General features: G+C 40.6%; 1 long non-coding RNA gene across 1 annotated transcript; it reads right to left on the reverse strand.

The window, feature by feature from the left end:
- Positions 1–688: 688 nt before the first annotated feature.
- LOC123732900 (uncharacterized) lies at positions 689–14,290 on the reverse strand. The gene is made up of 4 exons (XR_006763477.1): positions 14,231–14,290; positions 11,618–11,722; positions 8,847–8,945; positions 689–805 (listed from the first exon to the last, which is right to left on the reverse strand). It is a non-coding gene; the product is annotated as an uncharacterized lncRNA (long non-coding RNA).
- Positions 14,291–25,045: the final 10,755 nt, after the last annotated feature.

Below are 25,045 nucleotides of genomic sequence, written 5' to 3' on the forward strand. Positions count from 1 at the left end.
CAGACAGACAGACAGACAGACAGACAGACAGACAGACAGACAGACAGACAGACAGATACACAGACAGACGGAGATAGATACACAGACAGACAGACAGACAGACAGACAGACAGACAGACAGACAGACAGACAGACAGACAGACAGACAGACAGACAGACAGACAGACAGACAGACAGATACACAGACAGACGGAGATAGATACACAGACAGACAGACAGACAGACAGACAGAGATAGATACACAGACAGACGGAGATAGATACACAGACAGACGGAGATAGATACACAGACAGACGGAGATAGATACACAGACAGACAGACAGACAGACAGACAGACAGACAGACAGACAGACAGACAGACAGACAGACAGACAGACAGACAGACAGACAGACAGACAGACAGACAGACAGACAGACAGACAGACAGACAGACAGACAGACAGCAAAATACACACAGACAGAGAGACAGGCAAAGAGACAGACAGATAGATAGACAGACAGAGAGACACACACACACACGGAGGGAATATTGTGTTTGTTTAATATTGTTTTAGGACTATGAAAATGGACAAAAGTTTTAGCCTATGGATTATGAAAACAACCAAAAGAAATGTGAAAATGGGAGAGGAGAAATGACTAGAGACAGTGTTGTTTAACTCACTGACCATGACCCATGAGTTCTTCTTACCTTTGTTCAGTAGGAAAGTCTCCCTCTCTAAACTCTATAGGTTGACGCAAAGACCGGTCACTCTTCATGGACACACAGCTGGGTACAGGGGAGGCTGGTCTCTCCTGCTTGATTGGACTTCAACACAACAGAGACAAACATTACATCTCTCATCTACTCTGATCTCAGTTGGGAAACATAAGAAGAGCTCTGGATCAGACAGACAGACAGACAGACAGACAGACAGACAGACAGACAGACAGACAGACAGACAGACAGACAGACAGACAGACAGACAGACAGACAGACAGACAGACAGACAGACAGACAGACAGACAGACAGCAAAATACACACAGACAGAGAGACAGGCAAAGAGACAGACAGAGAGACACACACACAAGGAGGGAATATTGTGTTTGTTTAATATTGTTTTAGGACTATGAAAATGGACGAGGGGGAGGCTGGTCTCTCTTGCTTGATTGGTCTTCAACACAACAGAGACAAACATTACATCTCTCATCTACTCTGATCTCAGATGGGAAACATAAGAAGAGTTTAATTCCAAAACGCTACATATCCATTTTCAGAAATGTTGGTAAATTAGCTTTTATTGTTTAAAGAAATTATTAATGAGATTGGTGTGTTTTTCACTATCTAATCATGACATGGGGTTGATCAATGACAGACATGTATTTGTTTAAAATCTATCACTTAATGATTTCATTTCAGAGAGACAAATATTAATTGTGTTTTTATGTTGGATAAAAGTAGAGACTCAGAGCTAGAAAATGGTATATCAGACACTACAGTTGAGGAACAATGGGAAAGTAATTCTGCTTTGAAAGTTGATCAACTTGTAACATCACTTTTGAGAGAATGTCCTTTGAATGTTTTGGTACCTACTGGAGAGCTCTTCTTTGTCTACAGGGCTGTTACTTTGGCAGATAATGTCACCCATCTAAATAAATAGTTGGTATATATATAATTAACTAAATGTATGGTGTTTTTGTTTTATGTCAGTTTAATTTTGTTATGCTATAAACATTTTATTTTATTATAAGTGGTAAAAGGAACTAGAAAATGTTATATTTTGCAATTCTCAGTAATTACTACTTTAGTAAAGAATTACACATTATGTAATGTTTGATACCATCGATCACCACATTCTTTTGGAGAGATTGGAAACCCAAATTGGTCTACAAGGACAAGTTCTGGCCTGTTTTAGATCTTATCTGTCGGAAAGATATCAGTTTGTCTCTGTGAATGGTTTGTCCTCTGACAAATCAATTGTAAATTTCGGTGTTCCTCAAGGTTCCGTTTTAGGACCACTATTGTTTTCACTATATATTTTACCTCTTGGGGATGTCATTCGAAAACATAATGTTAAATTTCACTGCTATGCAGACGACACACAGCTGTACATTTCAATGAAACATGGTGAAGCCCCAAAATTGCCCTCGCTAGAAGCCTGTGTTTCAGACATAAAGAAGTGGATGGCTGCAAACTTTCTACTTTTAAACTCGGACAAAACAGAGATGCTTGTTCTAGGTCCCAAGAAACAAAGAGATCTTCTGTTGAATCTGACAATTAATCTGGATGGTTGTACAGTCGTCTCAAATAAAACTGTGAAGGACCTCGGCGTTACTCTGGACCCTGATCTCTCTTTTGAAGAACATATCAAGACTGTTTCAAGGACAGCTTTTTTCCATCTACGTAACATTGCAAAAATCAGAAATTTTCTGTCCAAAAATGACGCAGAAAAATTAATCCATGCTTTTGTTACTTCTAGGCTGGACTACTGCAATGCTCTACTTTCCGGCTACCCGGATAAAGCACTAAATAAACTTCAGTTAGTGCTAAATACGGCTGCTAGAATCCTGACTAGAACCAAAAAATTTGATCATATTACTCCAGTGTTAGCCTCCCTACACTGGCTTCCTGTTAAGGCAAGGGCTGATTTCAAGGTTTTACTGCTAACCTACAAAGCATTACATGGGCTTGCTCCTACCTATCTTTCCGATTTGGTCCTGCCGTACATACCTACACGTACGCTACGGTCACAAGACGCAGGCCTCCTAATTGTCCCTAGAATTTCTAAGCAAACGGCTGGAGGTAGGGCTTTCTCCTATAGAGCTCCATTTTTATGGAATGGTCTGCCTACCAATGTGAGAGACGCAGACTCAGTCTCAACCTTTAAGTCTTTACTGAAGACTTATCTCTTCAGTAGGTCCTATGATTAAGTATAGTCTGGCCCAGGAGTGTGAAGGTGAACGGAAAGGCTGGAGCAACGAACCGCCCTTGCTGTCTCTGCCTTGCCGGTTCCCCTCTTTCCACTGGGATTCTCTGCCTCTAACCCTTTTACAGAGGCTGAGTCACTGGCCTACTGGTGTTCTTCCATGCCGTCCATGGGAGGGGTGCGTCACTTGAGTGGGTTGAGTCACTGACGTGGTCTTCCTGTCTGGGTTGGCGCCCCCCCCCTTGGGTTGTGCCATGGCGGAGATCGTTGTGGGCTATACTCGGCCTTGTCTTAGGACGGTAAGTTGGTGGTTGGAGACATCCCTCTAGTGGTGTGGGGGCTGTGCTTTGGCAAAGTGGGTGGGGTTATATCCTGCCTGTTTGGCCCTGTCCGGGGTATCATCGGATGGGGCCACAGTGTCTTCTGATCCCTCCTGTCTCAGCCTCCAGTATTTATGCTGCAGTAGTTTATGTGTCGGGGGCTAGGGTCAGTCTGTTACATCTGGAGTATTTCTCTTGTCTTATCCGGTGTCCTGTGTGTATTTAAATATGCTCTCTCTAATTCTCTCTTTCTCTCTTTCTGTCTTTCTCTCGGAGGACCTGAGCCCTAGGACCATGCCTCAGGACTACCTGGTATGATGACTCCTTGCTGTCCCCAGTCCACCTGGCCGTGCTGCTGCTCCAGTTTCAACTGTTCTGCCTGCGGCTATGGAACCCTGACCTGTTCACCGGACGTGCTTGTTGCACCCTCGACAACTACTATGATTATTATTATTTGACCATGCTGGTCATTTATGAACATTTTAACATTTTAACATTTTGACCATGTTCTGTTTTAATATCCACCCTGCACAGCCAGAAGAGGACTGGCCACCCCTCATAGCCTGGTTCCTCTCTAGGTTTCTTCCTAGGTTTTTGGCCTTTCTAGGGAGTTTTTCCTAGGGAGTTTTTCCTAGCCACCGTGCTTCTTTCACATGCTTTGCTTGCTGTTTGGGGTTTTAGGCTGGGTTTCTGTACAGCACTTTGAGAATATCAGCTGATGTACGAAGGGCTATATAAAAATAAATTTGATTTGATTTGATTTGATTTTGATTTGATTTATTCAGTACTACTGCAGTTGCTACATAATTCCAATAGATGGCAGCATAAGACCACAAATGATATTTCAGAATATTAGTTTAGTTTTCTCCCTGGATGCACCACCACTCCCCCTCACAGGAAAACTCCTGTGTGAGCTTCTTTCTGTCCCTTTACACACTGCTAATGCAAGAGGAAGGACTGAAAAAGCATTTAACAGATTACTGTGAAGTAATATAATGATGATTCATGTTTATTATTACCTGTTTTTATGCTCATGTTTGAAATTATACTTCATTACTATAACGATTATCAATAAGCCTGAACATTAATTCAGACACCTCTGGTTGAGAAAAACGTATTTTCCTGGTACATTCATTGTCAAATTCATCAACCACCATCGAGCCACTCTGTCTTCTCTCTCTAGTAGTCAACTCAGCCCCAGTAAAAAGCTGGTGTCTTCACTCTGCCTTCTCTCTCTAGTAGTCAACTCAGCCCCGGTAAAAAGCTGGTGTCTTCACTCTGCCTTCTCTCTCTAGTAGTCAACTCAGCCCCGGTAAAAAGCTGGTGTCGTCACTCTGCCTTCTCTCTCTAGTAGTCAACTCAGCCCCGGTAAAAAGCTGGTGTCGTCGCTCTGCCTTCTCCAGGGGCATGTTGAGGTAAATTTACTAACCGAGAGGGTTGAATTATGTAATTTATTGGTGGGCTGGAAGGCGCACTCTTGTCTTTTCTATTCCGAGGTTGTTTACTCGCAATATCAGATATTAAGATGACTTTTTATAATGCATGTATACTGAGGTTGAGGTTCTGACTAGTGATAATTTACCCGGGGTTCAATACCTGCTATAGTCACTATTATTTTGCTCTCCCAAAAGCAACACAGCCCTAAAACGAGATATATAGCTAACTAAAGTCATGTTAACCTGTTGGGGCTAGGGGGCAGCATTTGCACGTCTGGATAAAAAAAATGTACCCGATTTAATCTGGTTACTAATCCTACCCAGTAACTAGAATATGCATATACTTATTATATATGGATAGAAAACACTCTAAAGTTTCTAAAACTGTTTGAATGGTGTCTGTGAGTATAACAGAACTCATTTGGCAGGCAAAACCCTGAGACATTTTCTGACAGGAAGTGGATACCTGATGTGTTGTATTGACTTTAAACCTATCCCATTGAAAAACACAGGGGCTTAGGAATATTTTGGCACTTCCTATTGCTTCCACTAGATGTCACCAGCCTTTACAAAGTGTTTTGAGTCTTCTGGAGGGAGATCTGACCGAACAAGAGCCATGGAACGATGATGTCCCATTAGACACCTGGCGCGCGAGTTCATGTTGGGTACCCTCGTTCCAATACGTTATAAAAGAGTATGCATTCGTCCACCTTGAATATTATTCATGTTCTGGTTAAAAAGGCCCTAATGATTTATGCTATACAACGTTTGACATGTTTGAACGAACGGAAATATATTTTTTCCCCTCGTTCATGACGAGAAGTCCGGCTGGCTTACATCATGTGCTAACGAGACGGAGATTTTTGGACATAAATGATGAGCTTTTTTGAACAAAACTACATTCGTTATGGACCTGTGATACCTGGAAGTGACATCTGATGAAGAGAATCAAAGGTAATGGATTATTTACATAGTATTTTCGATTTTAGATCTCCCCAACATGACGTCTAGTCTGTATCGCAACGCGTATTTTTCTGGGCGCAGTGCTCAGATTATTGCAAAGTGTGATTTCCCAGTAAGGTTATTTTTAAATCTGGCAAGTTGATTGCGTTCAAGAGATGTAAATCTATAATTCTTTAAATGACAATATAATATTTTACCAATGTTTTCTAATTTTAATTATTTAATTTGTGACGCTGACTTGACTGCCGGTTATTGGAGGGAAACGATTTCCTCAACATCAATGCCATAGTAAAACGCTGTTTTTGGATATAAATATGAACTTGATAGAACTAAAAATGCATGCATTGTCTAACATAATGTCCTAGGAGTGTCATCTGATGGAGATTGTAAAAGGTTAGTGCATCATTTTAGCTGGTTTTATGGTTTTGGTGACCCTGTCTTTGACTTGACAAAACATCACACACAACTCTTGTAAATGTACTGTCCTAACATACTCTAAATTTATGCTTTCGCCGTAAAACCTTTTTGAAATCGTAAAACGTGGTTAGATTAAGGAGATGTTTATCTTTCAAATGGTGTAAAATAGTTGTATGTTTGAAAAATTTGAATTTTGACATTTATTTGGATTCAAATTTGCCGCTCTTGCAATGCACCTGCTGTTGATGGAGTGCACCACGGGTGGCACGCTAGCGTCCCACCTAGCCCCAAGAGGTTTAATGAGTGACCATTTTAGAAAATCATGGGACATATAGTCTGTGGTTGCATGCTATTTTATGTCAATCATACAGCTGCTTGTAGCCTATAACTGATGCTTTGTGGTCTTATGCTGCCATCTATTGGAAATATTTAGCAATTAAAAGTTATTAATGCACATTCAGACGTTGGTGAGGCAGCTGAGAATTAAAAAAAAAAATGGAATGTGTCCAGCCTACTTGAGGCGCCCCGAAAATAATATTCAAAAGTTTAGTCCTTGGATACAGAGGGGTTAAACACTAAAGTTACCGTCCATCTAGTGAAGAGAGGAGAACCGGACAGAGGTAGCCAGCATCCGTCAACGAGAGAGGGAGGATAGGATAACTAGGATGCTGCTGGTAGAGTAGCTAGCTTACCCAGCTGTACCGACTAGCTAGGATAACTAGGATGCTGATGGTAGAGTAGCTAGCTAGCTTACCTAGCTGTACCGACTAGCTAGGATAACTAGGATGCTGCTGGTAGAGTAGCTAGCTAGCTTACCTAGCTGTACCGACTAGCGAGGATAACTAGGATGCTGCTGGTAGAGTAGCTAGCTAGCTTACCTAGCTGTACCGGCTAGCTAGGATAACTAGGATGCTGCTGGTATAGTAGCTAGCTAGCTTACCTAGCTGTACCGACTAGCTAGGATAACTAGGATGCTGCTGGTAGAGTAGCTAGCTAGCTTACCCAGCTGTACCGACTAGCTTGGATAACTAGGATGCTGCTGGTAGAGTAGCTAGCTAGCTTACCTAGCTGTACCGACTAGCGAGGATAACTAGGATGCTGCTGGTAGAGTAGCTAGCTAGCTTACCTAGCTGTACCGACTAGCTAGGATAACTATGATGCTGCTGGTAGAGTAGGTAGCTAGCATACCTAGCTGTACCGACTAGCTTGGCTAGCTAGCAGGACGTTCATCTGTCGTTTGTCTCGATGATGATGACGAATCCGGTGAACCACAAAATGAAACAAGGATAGAGAGTGAAAAGGATCTGGCTACACTCATACTGTCCCTGACCGTAACCCAAAAGCAAATTGAACAATAAACTTCGGTGTCTCAACACTGTAACAAACTCTGTCATTATTCCCCAAGATCACCTCAGCCCACTCTGCACGTAACCTGACAATATGTTTGGCGCCACACAGTATGGGGACGTGGACAGTTCTGTACGGGGACGGGGACAGTTCCAGAACGCGGACAAGAGCAGTGCCACACAATCAACTAAACCCAGTCTTTACAGTGGGTTACATTAGTAATATTCATTTTTCTCTATGTTAAACAAACATTTATTGCAACAATATTTTGAGATCTGGGCCCATATCCACAAAGCGTCTCAGAGTAGAAAATTGGTCGTATAAGTGCTGAGAATACAGACATTTTACACTTCTGGGTATAAATTAAAGCTATGCATGAAGTCTCTACTCCCACCTAGTCAGCAGATATTTAGGACACCTCGTGAGCTGTCCTAAGTAGTTAAGAGTTAACAGCAGGTGTCTTGATAATACTATAGAATAATGCAGCGAGTCAGTGGTTCCTGCACCACATGTAAATACTTTGGGGTAGTAAAAATATTGTTTTCTATTTCTATATGATCAATCCATTAATAATATAGACCTACATGCAACAGTATGTCTTGTGCTTTTGGAAATTATTTATGAATAATATGTATGTGTAATATTTATGTATAATATTTATGTATTATATTTATGTATGATATTTATGTGTAATATTTATGTATAATATGTATGTATAATATTTATGTATCACAAGTGATACCATGTATGTCTGCATAGCATTTTGTCTTCATTTTGGCAGATTAACTCATGCTTATTTCTGAAGATTATCTCTGGTTTTCACCCAGAGGCTAAGGAGTTGGAGCTGTGGCGGGATTTGAACCTGTGTTTGAAAGGTGGCTGGTTCGAATCCTGGGCCGAGTGCTGAAATAAACAGGTGGAATTGATCTGACCACTGGAGGGCTGCTGGGTTCACATCCTCAAAACAATCACCATTCGTTGATCAGAACTCTAGAGGTTCTTCTTCACTGAACCCAAAAATATATATAACTTTTAGTGATTCCATATATTATGGAAGTGATAGAAGCCTTTTTGGTTCTATAAGGAACCTTCTTTTCTAAGAGTGTAAAATAAACACGTTTTTCATTTGACTATTTAATTATCTACATCATGTTATTTCAAGATATCCATTTGGAGCGCAACATCACGTTGTTAAAAAATTATCCTAAATTGGGCGTGGCTTTAAAATGGGCAATTGAAGGCATCTAGGGTGTTCCAGCTAAACAATGGATGTATAGCGTTTTGCAATAAAAATAAAAATTATACACAATCTAAAGCTATTAATTAAAAATCTGAGAACAGTAATATTGAAGGTACCCATAAGCAACCATTTCTGATTAAAAAACATATGTGAACATTTTTGGAAATATCATTTTTTAAATTAACTATGAATAATTCTTAAACAAAATTGTCATCTCACCTCTTAGATTTGGTGTCATGTTCCCCAGATAGACTCATTTTAGAGGCAGGGCCCCCCTCCTCTCTCTCCCCAGAGAGACTCATTTTAGAGAACTGACCCCTAAACAGAGATCCAGCATGTTGGTTGTGGTTAACACAGTGACAACTAAACAGAGATCCAGCATGTTGGTTGTGGTTAACACAGTAACAACTAAACAGAGATCCAGCATGTTGGTTGTGGTTAACACAGTGACAACTAAACAGAGATCCAGCATGTTGGTTGTGGTTACCACAGTGACAACTAAACAGAGATCCAGCATGTTGATTGTGGTTAACACAGTGACAACTAAACAGAGATCCAGCATGTTGGTTGTGGTTAACACAGTGACAACTAAACAGAGATCCAGCATGTTGGTTGTGGTTAACACAGTGACAACTAAACAGAGATCCAACATGTTGGTTGTGGTTAACACAGTAACAACTAAACAGAGATCCAGCATGTTGATTGTGGTTAACACAGTGACAACTAAACAGAGATCCAGCATATTGGTTGTGGTTAACACAGTGACAACTAAACAGAGATCCAGCATGTTGGTTGTGGTCAACACAGTGACAACTAAACAGAGATCCAGTATGTTGGTTGTGGTTAACACAGTAACAACTAAACAGAGATCCAGCATATTGGTTGTGGTTAACACAGTGACAACTAAACAGAGATCCAGCATGTTGGTTGTGGTTAACACAGTGACAACTAATTCTTGATTGTCAATTGTTCTCATTTATTCATTATCTCTCTTTGAAATAAAACATTTACTAACAGACATAGAAGCAGTCAGGTGATTTAAAGCATCACATGAACATGTTGTTGTGACATTTCATCTCCATGGTAACTGTCAATAATAATAATAATAAGTCACTGTTTGTTAAGGTAGTTATAGACAGAACAACAACAACAATAATAATAATAATAATAGTAATAATAAGTCACTGTTTGTTAAGGTAGTTATAGACAGTACAGCAACAATAATAATAACAATAATAATAATAATAATAATAATAATTAGTCTCTGTTTGTTAAGGTAGTTATAGACAGAACAACAACAATAATAATAACAATAATAATAATAATAATAATAATAATTAGTCTCTGTTTGTTAAGGTAGTTATAGACAGAACAGCAACAATAACAATAATAATAATAATAATAATAATAATAATAATAATAATAGTAATAATAATAATACATCTCTGTTTGTTAAGGAAGTTATAGACAGAACAACAATAATAATAATAATAATAATAATAATAATAATAATAATAATAATAAGTCACTGTTTGTTAAGGTAGTTATAGACAGTACAGCAACACAAGGCCATGTCTCACACGTATTTGTATTCACTAACAGTAGACTATGTATTGTCTTTCAATCTGTTCTTTTCTAACTATCTGAGAATGTAGACAGAAGGGCTAAAACGGACATGATTGATCCGAGGAGGAAATTGTTGATCCATTCAGAAAGGTTGTATGCATCAAGTGAGAGATGTTATATTATGTAAAGTAGACTAGGTTATAATGTATAATAGCAGTTTGTTAGTGATATGCAGATCAAGGTCTATACCTCGGCTATAGCTTACATATCATAGATGACCAGTCTAAACCTGTTCAGATCAACATAATGTTATAGTCCTACCAGTAGCAGGACAGATAATGTACTGTATATAACCTACATATCATAGATGACCAGTCTAAACCTGTTCAGATCAACATAATGTTATAGTCCTACCAGTAGCAGGACAGAGAATGTACTGTATATAACCTACATATCATAGATGACCAGTCTAAACCTGTTCAGATCAACATAATGTTATAGTCCTACCAGTAGCAGGGCAGAGAATGTACTGTATATAACCTACATATCATAGATGACCAGTCTAAACCTGTTCAGATCAACATAATGTTATAGTCCTACCAGTAGCAGGACAGAGAATGTACTGTATATAACCTACATATCATAGATGACCAGTCTAAACCTGTTCAGATCAACATAATGTTATAGTCCTACCAGTAGCAGGACAGAGAATGTACTGTATATAACCTACATATCATAGATGACCAGTCTAAACCTGTTCAGATCAACATAATGTTATAGTCCTACCAGTAGCAGGACAGAGAATGTACTGTATATAACCTACATATCATAGATGACCAGTCTAAACCTGTTCAGATCAACATAATGTTATAGTCCTACCAGTAGCAGGACAGAGAATGTACTGTATATAACCTACATATCATAGATGACCAGCCTAAACCTGTTCAGATCAACATAATGTTATAGTCCTACCAGTAGCAGGACAGAGAATGTACTGTATATAACCTACATATCATAGATGACCAGTCTAAACCTGTTCAGATCAACATAATGTTATAGTCCTACCAGTAGCAGGACAGAGAATGTACTGTATATAACCTACATATCATAGATGACCAGTCTAAACCTGTTCAGATCAACATAATGTTATATTCCTACCAGTAGCAGGACAGAGAATGTACTGTATATAACCTACATATCATAGATGACCAGCCTAAACCTGTTCAGATCAGTTCACAGAGAACATCAGGTTTGTCGGCATGATAAGTGATCATAGCCTTATAATAGTTTGTAGGTAGTCTAGACCAACAGTACGAGAGTCTGCCCGTCTTTCCTACATACCAACACATTTATTCAATGTTACCGAGAAATATGTGCCACAGTTTCAACAACCATTTTTGTAACTGCGTAGACTACACACTTACTTTCTCGTTCATATGAGGAAATCACAAAACTTCTGACAGTCACTGGTGCAGCCGCCTGTTTTCTTGCAGATGAAGTAGCTTTCACAGGCAACTCATTCAACCAGCCTAAACAACAGGAAATACAAGATGTCAAATGGTCAAAAGTGAATCTCAATAGAGCCATATACACTAGAGAGGGGTATATTGCTGCAGATGTTGGATCTTAATTTGAGCCAGTTTGCTACACCAGGAAAATAATCCTGCAGAAACAGGACATTTGAATTATTGTGTGGATTATAATTAATGAACAGTTTTAAAATGGAAAAGTGGAATTTATCATCTTCAGAAACCTTTTCTAAAGTTTAATTACACTCAAATGCACTACAAGTTTAGTTTTTCTGCAACAGGGTGATCAAATTAAGATCCTACATCTGTACAGAGTTTATGTCTTTATCTGTAAAGGGCAGTTTGAGTTATTAGCAATAACATTGCAACTGTCAGCTGATGTAAACCTCTGTGATTGGATGTTATAGCCCCCCATACATATCCCCATGTACAATTATGTGTACAGATGGAGGATCTTAATTTGATCACCCCCCATTGCAGAATAACTTTCCAGCAATGCAGGAAATGTAAAACTTGTAGTGTATTTCAGGTTTAAAAAGGCTTCTGAAGTTTGTAATTTCCACTTAGAAATTTCAGACTTGAGTTTTCTGTCTCAGTAGTAGTAGACTGTTAGGAGTGTTTTACTGTCATTCACTATACTAACATTACACCAACCTGTCTCAGTAGTAGTAGACTGTTAGGAGTGTTTTACTGTCATTCACTATACTAACATTACACCAACCTGTCTCAGTAGTAGTAGACTGTTAGGAGTGTTTTACTGTCATTCACTATACTAACATTACACCAACCTGTCTCAGTAGTAGTAGACTGTTAGGAGTGTTTTACTGTCATTCACTATACTAACATTACACCAACCTGTCTCAGTAGTAGTAGACTGTCAGGAGTGTTTTACTGTCATTCACTATACTAACATTACATTTAATTTATCTACACACTTTACAATAATCCCTGGCAGGATTCTCACCTTGAAACTTCATTGCGATTATTTTCTGTTCTGTTGTGTATATTCTGATGGGTGAGGCCTGAGCTGGAATGTGAAGCTAACTGAAGCTGGCTAGCTTTAGAAAACCAGTATATCAAGCCTGTATCATAGTATACCCCTCAGGCTACGTTCAGGTTTCAGCAAGAGGCAGGTATCAACATGCCGAGTCTTAGGCAACAACCTGGGTTGTATTCATTAGTTTACTCCACAGCCAACAGTTTTAAGATGTTAAATAAAACATAAACCGTTTACTCTATAACCTGTACAATGTGACCTAAACGGTTTCTGTTGCCAAACGTTTTGCTACGGTGGGCACTAATGAATACACACAAACTGTTTTGAGGAAGTGTAAGTTGTTGTTAGTCTCTCGAACAATATTTATTAGTCTCTCTTTCACACAACATACCTTCCTGAGTGAAAGGAGTTAACTGTAGATTATAAAGAGAAAATGTTTGTTTGTTGCTTGTTGTGTTTTAAGCCTGTTTTGAGAAGAAAAGTTTATAGACCTATGATACAGTACACTCTTAGAATAAAGGGTTCCAAACGGGTCCTCCGGCCGTCCCCGTAGGAGAACGCTTTTGGGTTCCAGGTAGAACCCTTCTGGCTTCCATGTAGAACCGTCTGTGGAAAGGGTTCTCCACGGAACCCAAAAGTGTTCTACCTAGTACCAAAAAGGGTTCTACAAAGGGTTCTCCTATGGGGACAGCCAAAGAACCCTTTTAGATTGTAGATAGTGTAGGAGCGATCACCCTGGGGCACACAGATGGGCACAGAACGAATTCACCCCACGCATCTAATTTATATCAAAAACATTTTAAGGAGAGTAGGACTATTATAACACTGTCCACCAAAAATATCATCAACTATATTAATACACATAACAATATCATCAACTATATGAATACACACAACAATATCATCAACTATATTAATACACATAACAATATCATCAACTATATGAATACACACAACAATACCATCAACTATATTAATACACACAACAATATCATCAACTATATTAATACACATAACAATATCATCAACTATATTAATACACACAACAATATCCTCAACTATATTAATACACATAACAATATCATCAACTATATGAATACACATAACAATATCATCAACTATATGAATACACATAATAATACCATCAACTATATGAATACACATAACAATATCATCAACTATATTAATACACACAACAATATCCTCAACTATATTAATACACATAACAATATCATCAACTATATTAATACACATAACAATATCATCAACTATATTAATACACATAACAATATCATTAACTATATTAATACACATAACAATATCATCAACTATATTAATACACATAACAATATCATCAACTATATGAATACACATAACAATATCATCAACTATATGAATACACACAACAATACCATCAACTATATTAATACACATGACAATATCACCAACTATATTAATACACACAACAATATCATCAACTATATGAATACACATAACAATCGTCGTCTTACCTTTTATCTCTCAATAGAAACAGAGTCTGTAATGATCATTCGGTCGTTGAAAGTTACTTTCGTTTGCTCTGCTCATTTACATATCAGGTTCTGCCTGTTCTCTCTCCACTCCCTCTCTCTTTACAGCTCTTACAATGTGCAGCTCCTCTCTCTCCCCAGGGGTAGCAGCTCCTCTCTCCCCAGGGGTAGTAGCTCCTCTCTCCCCAGGGGTAGCAGCTCCTCTCTCCCCAGGGGTAGCAGCTCCTCTCTCCCCAGGGGTAGCAGCTCCTCTCTCCCCAGGGGTAGCAGCTCCTCTCTCTCCAGGGGTAGCAGCTCCTCTCTCCCCAGGGGTAGCAGCTCCTCTCTCCCCAGGGGTAGCAGCTCCTCTCTCCCCAGGGGTAGCAGCTCCTCTCTCTCCAGGGGTAGCAGCTCCTCTCTCCCCAGGGGTAGCAGCTCCTCTCTCCCCAGGGGTAGCAGCTCCTCTCTCCCCAGGGGTAGCAGCTCCTCTCTCTCCAGGGGTAGCAGCTCCTCTCTCCCCAGGGGTAGCAGCTCCTCTCTCCCCAGGGGTAGCAGCTCCTCTCTCTCCAGGGGTAGCAGCTCCTCTCTCCCCAGGGGTAGCAGCTCATCTCTCCCCAGGGGTAGCAGCTCCTCTCTCTCCAGGGGTAGCAGCTCCTCTCTCCCCAGGGGTAGCAGCTCCTCTCTCCCCAGGGGTAGCAGCTCCTCTCTCCCCAGGGATTTGAAGACATTAGGAGCTACTTTTGAACACATACATCTACAGTGTATTGCCAACAGCTTCAAACATTGACTCTGACCTGTCCAAAAAGCCAATCTGATTAAATTACCCCTCAATCCCTTCTTTCTTTTTTTCTCTCTCTCTAAAGTCACACTTTTTTGATAGTACTTTTAAAAGTGGCAATATTTCGAGAATAAAGTGGCAATATTTTGATAATATACTCAACATTATATTTTTAGAATGAAGTCTGTTATGAATGTAGGGGATGTGTTTAATAAGTGCATGTCTCCCTGACTACCTGTTGCTGTACCACTGTTGAAATGCCTCAGTTAGATGTCCTGGTGAAACTATAATAAAGTCTGTTATATTTCTAGATGAATGTAGGGGATGTGTTTAATAAGTGCATGTCTCCCTGACTACCTGTTGCTGTACCACTGTTGAAATGCCTCAGTTAGATGTCCTGGTGAAACTATAATAAAGTCTGTTATATTTCTAGATGAATGTAGGGGATGTGTTTAATAAGTGCATGTCTCCCTGACTACCTGTTGCTGTACCACTGTTGAAATGCCTCAGTTAGATGTCCTGGTGAGACTATAATAAAGTCTGTTTTATTTCTAGATGAATGTAGGGGATGTGTTAAATAAGTGCATGTCTTCCTGACTACCTGTTGCTGTACCACTGTTGAAATGCCTCAGTTAGATGTCCTGGTGAAACTACCCTTTAGAATTGGATTTACTAAAGTTTGTATCATTCACAACTAACGTTGCCAAATAACAGTTTAAAATTAACACTTTTATACTCAACATAGACACTTCATATGAACACTCACTCTGGAATGATACAAATATCCTTTTTATTTCATTCAAGCAAAATACAGTTATATTATTATTACTATAAAATCATATAATATAAAATAATGGCACATGACTTATATGTATAGACCCATCTAGTCTACTAAATGAACAAGCCTACATCCTATAACAAGGAGCATAGCCAGATAACATACAGTATCTAGTCTACTAAATGAACAAGCCTACAGTCTATATCATAGCCAGATAACATACAGTATCTAGTCTACTAAATGAACAAGTTTACATCCTATATCATAGCCAGATAACATACAGTATCTAGTCTACTAAATTAACACGTCTACAGTCTATATCATAGCCAGATAACATACAGTATCTAGTCTACTAAATGAACAAGCCTACAGTCTATATCATAGCCAGATAACATACAGTATCTAGTCTACTAAATGAACAAGCCTACAGTCTATATCATAGCCAGATAACATACAGTATCTAGTCTACTAAATGAACAAGCCTACAGTCTATATCATAGCCAGATAACATACAGTATCTAGTCTACTAAATGAACAAGTCTACAGCCTATATCATAGCCAGATAACATACAGTATCTAGTCTACTAAATGAACAAGCCTACATCCTATGGCATGGAGCATAGCCAGATAACAGTCAGTAGGCCAACTCATATTCCGTTCTTCTATAATACATGTTTATTTAGATCTGCCTAAAATAAATAATGGATTCATTGTGATGGTGTGTATTAAATTGATTCATCATTTTTTTATGTAGATGTTCCAAAGGTGCTCATCAGTGGTTTGTATGAGGCTGGTAGACAGTGGTTTGTATGAGGCTGGTAGACAGTGGTTTGTATGAGGCTTGTAGACAGTGGTTTGTATGAGGCTGGTAGACAGTGGTTTGTATGAGGGTTGTAGACAGTGGTTTGTATGAGGCTTGTAGACAGTGGTTTGTATGAGGCTTGTAGACAGTGGTTTGTATGAGGGTTGTAGACAGTGGTTTGTATGAGGCTTGTAGACAGTGGTTTGTATGAGGCTTGTAGACAGTGGTTTGTATGAGGCTGGTAGACAGTGGTTTGTATGAGGCTTGTAGACAGTGGTTTGTATGAGGCTTGTAGACAGTAGTTTGTATGAGGCTGGTAGACAGTGGTTTGTATGAGGCTGGTAGACAGTGGTTTGTATGAGGCTTGTAGACAGTGGTTTGTATGAGGCTTGTAGACAGGGGTTTGTATGAGGCTGGTAGACAGTGGTTTGTATGAGGCTTGTAGACAGGGGTTTGTATGAGGCTTGTAGACAGTGGTTTGTATGAGGCTTGTAGACAGTGGTTTGTATGAGGCTTGTAGACAGGGGTTTGTATGAGGCTTGTAGACAGTGGTTTGTATGAGGCTGGTAGACAGTGGTTTGTATGAGGCTTGTAGACAGTGGTTTGTATGAGGCTTGTAGACAGTGGTTTTTATGAGGCTGGTAGACAGGGGTTTGTATGAGGCTTGTAGACAGTGGTTTGTATGAGGCTTGTAGACAGTGGTTTGTATGAGGCTTGTAGACAGTGGTTTGTATGAGGCTTGTAGACAGTGGTTTGTATGAGGCTTGTAGACAGGGGTTTGTATGAGGCTTGTAGACAGGGGTTTGTATGAGGCTTGTAGACAGTGGTTTGTATGAGGCTGGTAGACAGTGGTTTGTATGAGGCTTGTAGACAGTGGTTTGTATGAGGCTTGTAGACAGTGGTTTGTATGAGGCTTGTAGACAGTGGTTTGTATGAGGCTTGTAGACAGGGGTTTGTATGAGGCTTGTAGACAGTGGTTTGTATGAGGCTTGTAGACAGGGGTTTGTATGAGGCTTGTAGACAGTGGTTTGTATGAGGCTTGTAGACAGTGGTTTATATGAGGCTTGTAGACAGTGGTTTGTATGAGGCTGGTAGACAGTGGTTTGTATGAGGCTTGTAGACAGTGGTTTGTATGAGGCTTGTAGACAGTGGTTTGTATGAGGCTTGTAGACAGTGGTTTGTATGAGGCTTGTAGACAGGGGTTTGTATGAGGCTTGTAGACAGTGGTTTGTATGAGGCTTGTAGACAGTGGTTTATATGAGGCTTGTAGACAGTGGTTTGTATGAGGCTGGTAGACAGTGGTTTGTATGAGGCTTGTAGACAATGGTTTGTATGAGGCTGGTAGACAGTGGTTTGTATGAGGCTTGTAGACAGTGGAGGCCTGTAGTTGCTATACGTGTCAATGTTAATTAACAGTAATTTACCTTCAGGTCAGCAGTCTTTTGCATGACAATAACCGTCAGACAAAAAAAATCAAGCTCTAGGTGTGTGTCTGGGTCTCCTACATCATGACAGCTCTAGGTGTGTGTCCAGGTCTCCTACATCATGACTCCACAGCTCTAGGTCTGTGTCTGGGTCTCCTACATCATGACTCCACAGCTCTAGGTCTGTGTCTGGGTCTCCTACATCATGACTCCACAGCTCTAGGTCTGTGTCCAGGTCTCCTACATCATGACTCCACAGCTCTAGGTCTGTGTCTGGGTCTCCTACATCATGACTCCACAGCTCTAGGTCTGTGTCTGGGTCTCCTACATCATGACTCCACAGCTCTAGGTCTGTGTCCAGGTCTCCTACATCATGACTCCACAGCTCTAGGTCTGTGTCTGGGTCTCCTACATCATGACTCCACAGCTCTAGGTCTGTGTCCAGGTCTCCTACATCATGACTCCACAGCTCTAGGTCTGAATCTGGTTGTCCTACATCATGACGCAACAGCTCTAGGTCTGTGTCTGGGTCTCCTACATCATGACTCCACAGCTCTAGGTCTGTGTCTGGGTCTCCTACATCATGACTCCACAGCTCTAGGTCTGTGTCTGGGTCTCCTACATCATGACTCCACAGCTCTAGGTCTGTGTCTGGGTCTCCTACATCATGACTCCACAGCTCTAGGTCTGTGTCTGGGTCTCCTACATCATGACTCCACAGCTCTAGGTCTGTGTCTGGGTCTCCTACATCATGACAGCTCTAGGTCTGTGTCCAGGTCTCCTACATCATGACTCCACAGCTCTAGGCCTGTGTCTGGGTCTCCTACATCATGACTCAACAGCTCTAGGTCTGTGTCTGCGTCTCCTACATCATGACTCAACAGCTCTAGGTCTGTGTCTGGGTCTCCTACATCATGACTCCACAGCTCTAGGTCTGTGTCTGCGTCTCCTACATCATGACTCCACAGCTCTAGGTCTGAATCTGGGTTTCCTAAATCATCCTCTTCCCTCCATGTCCTCCTGGCTGCTGCTGTTCTAAGTGTTCCACTGGCCTGCTGTTGTCATCTGTCCCCCTTTGCTCATCTGAGATGTTTAGATTACATCATATTTGAGGACACATACTTTAAGGGCCTATGTGTTTTTCATGTTTTGTTCTCCTACAATCTAACCACAAATCTGGCCATCTTTTCTCCTCCCTTCCTGACTGCCCTCCCCCTTCCCTTCTCAGTTCAAGTTTGTTTATTATATACACATGATAGACACTGTGGCAGGGTGCCCCCAGTGATGCGTTGGACAGACCGCATCACCCTCTTGTTGTGTTTCGAGGGATGCATGGCTCTCGACATTCGCCTCTCCCGAGTCCGTATGGGAATGATGGGAGTGCAGTGATGGGACAAGACTGTAACTATCAGTTGGATATCACAAAATTGGGGGTAAAAAATAGGATGAACATAGATGTACACAGAATGTAATTTCACTTTATACTGAGTACCTTCACCTTGACAATGTGACACAAACAATGTACTGAACACCGTACCGGTTTCTCAACTCACAATAACTATGGATAGCAGCCGCCACCGATAAACCACACAGAAGAAGGGTCTGGGGCGACAACAGTAGCTAGTTAGCCGTACACCACACAGAAGAAGGGTCTGGGGCGACAACAGTAGCTAGTTAGCCGTACACCACACAGAAGAAGGGGCTGGGGCGACAACGGTAGCTAGTTAGCCGTACACCACACAGAAGAAGGGTCTGGGGCGACAACAGTAGCTAGTTAGCCGTACACCACACAGAAGAAGGGGCTGGGGCAACAACAGTAGCTAGCTAGCCGTACACCACACAGAAGAAGGGGCTGGGGCAACAACAGTAGCTAGTTAGCCGTACACCACACAGAAGAAGGGACTGGGGCAACAACAGTAGCTAGCTAGCCGTACACCACACAGAAGAAGGGGCTGGGGCAACAACAGTAGCTAGTTAGCCGTACACCACACAGAAGAAGGGGCTGGGGCAACAACAGTAGCTAGCTAGCCGTAAACCACACAGAAGAAGGGACTGGGGCGACAACAGTAGCTAGTTAGCCGTACACCACACAGAAGAAGGGACTGGGGCGACAACAGTAGCTAGTTAGCCGTACACCACACAGAAGAAGGGGCTGGGGCAACAACAGTAGCTAGTTAGCTGTACACCACACAGAAGAAGGGGCTGGGGCAACAACAGTAGCTAGTTAGCCGTACACCGGTAAACAGTGTCCTTTGTGCCCACCTGTCGGGCATTGTTCTCCCACTTTTCTGTTAATGAAAGTGAGAGCAGGTAGGCGGGATCGAAGGACACTGTCTTTTAATTAAATCAAACCCGGTCAGGGGCTGGGAAGGTGGGGGGCCTGCACCCTTACAGCAGGTGGGGGGCCTGTCCCCATACAGCAGGTGAGGGGGCTGCGCCCATTTAGCAGGTGGGAGTCCTGTCCCCATACAGCCAACAAAAAACTGAGTGCTGGTTTAAACTCTGGTTTGGGCTTGGAACCAATGGGTCATTGGTATGCAGGAACCAATGGGGTCAAAACGTTAGCTAGCTACAACATGTAAAAATTGACCAGAGGTAATTGACATTAGCTAGCTAAAATTAGCCAGCTAGCTAGCAAAATCTTCCTTGATGTTTTTCTCCCGAAAGAATGCAGAACAGGGAATACCACTTAGCAGGAGTTGTTGTGTAAATTTAGTTGTTTTCCAGTAAGTGTTGTTGTGTAGCTACCAGTCTGTCCTGGAATGGAATGTTGATGTGGGTGGTAGTAGTCATGCAGAAGCTATTGATAATAAGAGGGCGCAAGCATATTTTCACCTTCAGGTTCCTCCAAGAATCATTTATGATAAGAAAGGTGAAAATATGAAACCATTGATTAGGAAAGGTTAAAATATGAACCCATTGATTAGGAAAGGTTAAAATATGAACCCATTGATTAGGAAAGGTGAAAATATGAACCCATTGATTAGGAAAGGTTAAAATATGAACCCATTGATTAGGAAAGGTTAAAATATGAACCCATTGATTAGGAAAGGTGAAAATATGAACCCATTGATTAGGAAAGGTTAAAATATGAACCCATTGATTAGGAAAGGTTAAAATATGAACCCATTGATTAGGAAAGGTTAAAATATGAACCCATTGATTAGGAAAGGTTAAAATATGAACCCATTGATTAGGAAAGGTTCCCAGAGGAACTCTAAAGATGAAAAGGTTCTTGTAAGAATATTCTTTACATTTCAACTTTCCTAATTGAACCCCTAATTATTTTAATTTTTTAATTACATTTTTTGTTTAACCTTTATTGAACTAGGCAAGTCAGTTAAGAACACATTCTTCTTTACAATGACGGCCTAAACCGGCCAAACCTGGACGAAGCTGGGCCAATTGTGTACTGCCCTATGGGACTCCCAATCACGGCCGGTTGGGATACATTCTGCATTCTTAGTGTGTTCTTCTGAAATAGGCTAGATTTTCTTCATGCCATGTTTGTTTAGACCTGTCTCAGATAAATACTGGAGTTATTGTGATGGTGTCGGCTTTATTACATGGATTTATTAGACTTTTTAAAATGTAGGTGTTCCATAGGTCTGTATCAGTGGCTTGTAGGCTATGTTTGGAATCCAGTAGATGCTAAATGTGTTGATGTTAATTAAGGGTAAATTACCATGAGATTGTCAGTTATTTGCATGACAATCACTGGCTGACAAAATGTCATGACCGACACAGCCCTAGGTGACATCAATAAGGGATCATAGCTTTCACCTGGATTCACCTGGTCAGTCTATGTCATGACCGACACAGCCCTAGGTGACATCAATAAGGGATCATAGCTTTCACCTGGATTCACCTGGTCAGTCTATGTCATGACCGACACAGCCCTAGGTGACATCAATAAGGGATCATAGCTTTCACCTGGATTCACCTGGTCAGTCTATGTCATGACCGACACAGCCCTAGGTGACATCAATAAGGGATCAGAGCTTTCACCTGGATTCACCTGGTCAGTCTATGTAATGGAATAAACAGATATTCCTAATGTTATGTACACACAGTGTCTATCATGTGTATATAATAAACAAACTTGAACTGAGAAGGGAAGAGGGAGGGCAGCCAGGAGGGAGGAGAACAGTTGGCTAGATTTGTGTTTAGTTTGTAGGTGAACAAAACATGAAAAATACGTTGGGGCTAGGGGGCAGTTTTGAGAATTTTGAAAAAAATATGTGCCCGTTTTTAACTGCCTCCTACACCAACCCAGAAGCTAGGATATGCATATTATTAGTAGATTTGGATAGAAAACACTCTAAAGTTTCCAAAACTGTTTGAATGATGTCTGTGAGTATAACAGAACTCATATGACAGGCAAAACCCTGAGAGAAATCCAACAAGGAAATGAACATCTGGTTCCTGTAGTTTTCTCAAGTCCTTGCCTTTCTGACACACAGTGAGTTAGGACTCAAATAGCACTTCCTAAGGCTTCCACTAGATGTCAACAGTCTTAGAAAGTAGTTTGAGCCTTTTGCGGTAAACACAGACCGAAGGAGAACGCTGGTAATCAGGTGCCCTGAATATCACATCAATTCATAGGGCGCGTTCATGTGAGAAATCCCTTTGCGTTCCAAAACGTTTTTCAAGGCAATGCAAACGTCTGGTTGGAATATTACTGAAGTTTCACGTTCTCAAGGCCCTAAAGATTGATGCTATACAACGTTTGACATGTTTGAACGAACGTAAATATAACTTTTTCTTGACTTTCCGTCGTCACATTTCCCTCGCGCGCCCTACATTTTGAGTAGCCTACAGAACGCGCAGACAACATGGAGTTATTTGGACATAAATCATTAACTTTATCGAACAAAACAACATTTGTTGTGGACCTAGGATTCCTGGAAGTGCCTTCTGATGAAGATTATTAAAGGTAAGTGAATATTTCTAATGCTATTTATGAAAATAGATGACTCCAAGATGGCCAGTGTCTATAATTGCCTGCTGTTTTTTTTCTGACCACAGTACTCAGATTATTGCAAAGTGTGCTCTCCCAGTAAAGTTATTTTGAAATCTGTCAACGCGGTTGCATTCAGGAGATGTTAATCTATAATTCTTTGAATAACAGTTTAATATTTTATCAAGGTTTATGACGAGTATTTTTTAATTTGTTGTGCTGATTCACCGGCATTTTTGGAGGCAAAATATTTTCTGAACATCACGCGCCCGATGTAAAATGCTGTTTTTTGATATAAATATGAACTTGATAGAACACAAAATGCATGTATTGTCTAACATAATGTCCTAGGAGTGTCATCTGATGAAGATTGTCAAAGGTTAGTGCTGCATTTTAGCTGGTTTTCTGCTTTTGGTGACGCTTGTCCTTGTATTGAAAATGGCTGTGTGTAATGTTTTGTCAATGTACTGTCCTAACATAATCTAATTTTATGCTTTCGCCGTAAAGCCTTTTTGAAATCGGACAACGTGGTTAGATTAACCTGTTATGGCTAGGGGGCAGTATTTTCACGGATGGATAAAAAACGTACCCGATTTAATCTGGTTACTACTCCTGCCCAGTAACTAGAATATGCATATAATTATTGGCTTTGGATAGAAAACACCCTAAAGTTTCTAAAACTGTTTGAATGGTGTCTGTGAGTATAACAGAACTCATATGGCAGGCAAAAACCTGAGAAGATTTCATGCAGGAAGTGGCCTGTCTGACAAGGTGTCGTTCTTCTTGTCTCTGTTTATTGAAGAGTGAGGATCTTAGCTGTCCCGTGACACTTCCTACGGCTGCCATAGGGTCTCAGAAGGCGGCAAAACGCTGAATCGTGGCTTTGCAGGCTCTGGCTGAAACAAAGTAGCGCGTTTGGGTAGTGGCTGGTTACAGTACTGTGAGACTCAGGCTCGTGCCCGCGTCGACCGAAAGCTTTGTTTTCTTTCCTCTGTTTAGCTAAATGGACATTCTCGGTCGGAATATTATCGCTTTTTTACGAGAAAAATGGCATAAAAATGGATTTTAAACAGCGGTTGACATGCTTCGAAGTACGGTAATGGAATATTTAGATTTTTTTTGTCACGAATTGCGCCATGCGCGTGACCCTTCTTTACCATTCGGATAGTGTCTGGGACGCACGAACAAAACGCCGCTATTCGGATATAACGATGGATTATTTTGGACCAAACCAACATTTGTTATTGAAGTAGCAGTCCTGGGAGTGCATTCTGACGAAGACAACAAAAGATAATCAAACTTTTATAATAGTAAATCTGATATTGGTGAGTGCTAAACTTGCCGGGTGTCTAAATAGCTAGCCCGTGATGCCTGGGCTATGTACTTAGAATATTGCAAAATGTGCTTTCACCAAAAAGCTATTTTAAAATCGGACATATCGAGTGCATAGAGGAGTTCTGTATCTATAATTCTTAAAATAATTGTTATGCTTTTTGTGAACGTTTATCGTGAGTAATTTAGTAAATTGTTAGCAAATTCCCCGGAAGTTTGCGGGGGTATGCTAGTTCTGAACGTCACATGCTAATGTAAAAAGCTGTTTTTTGATATAAATATGAACTTGATTGAACAAAACATGCATGTATTGTATAACTTAATTGTGTTGATGATGAACAGAAGAAGCACTGGATCTGGCTAAATTGTCCACGTCAGAAGCAACATGTATTGATCATCGGAGCAGGGCGCCTGCCAAAGAAGTTATCGCTGGAGTCTTGTTGGATATAGTTGACGAGTACCTTAGTCAGAAAATCCCAGGAGTGGTCAGTGCAGGTCACCTGACCCCTATGGTAAATGGAAGGAAGGAGAAAAGCCTATTGATAGGATCTGTGCACCCGATTAGACAACAATCACACCATTAACATCTGCTACCCATGTGAATGTGACCAATACAATTTGATTTGATTGATTTGTACTGTCATATTGTGATCAATATTAAAAAATGTCCACCTCTCTTCTTCCATCTGGTTGATGATCCTTTATTAGTCACATCTGGCACATCATTTCATTCAGTTGAATTGA

This window comes from Salmo salar, unplaced genomic scaffold (assembly GCF_905237065.1).
Source record: "Salmo salar unplaced genomic scaffold, Ssal_v3.1, whole genome shotgun sequence".
Lineage (NCBI taxonomy): Eukaryota > Metazoa > Chordata > Actinopteri > Salmoniformes > Salmonidae > Salmo > Salmo salar.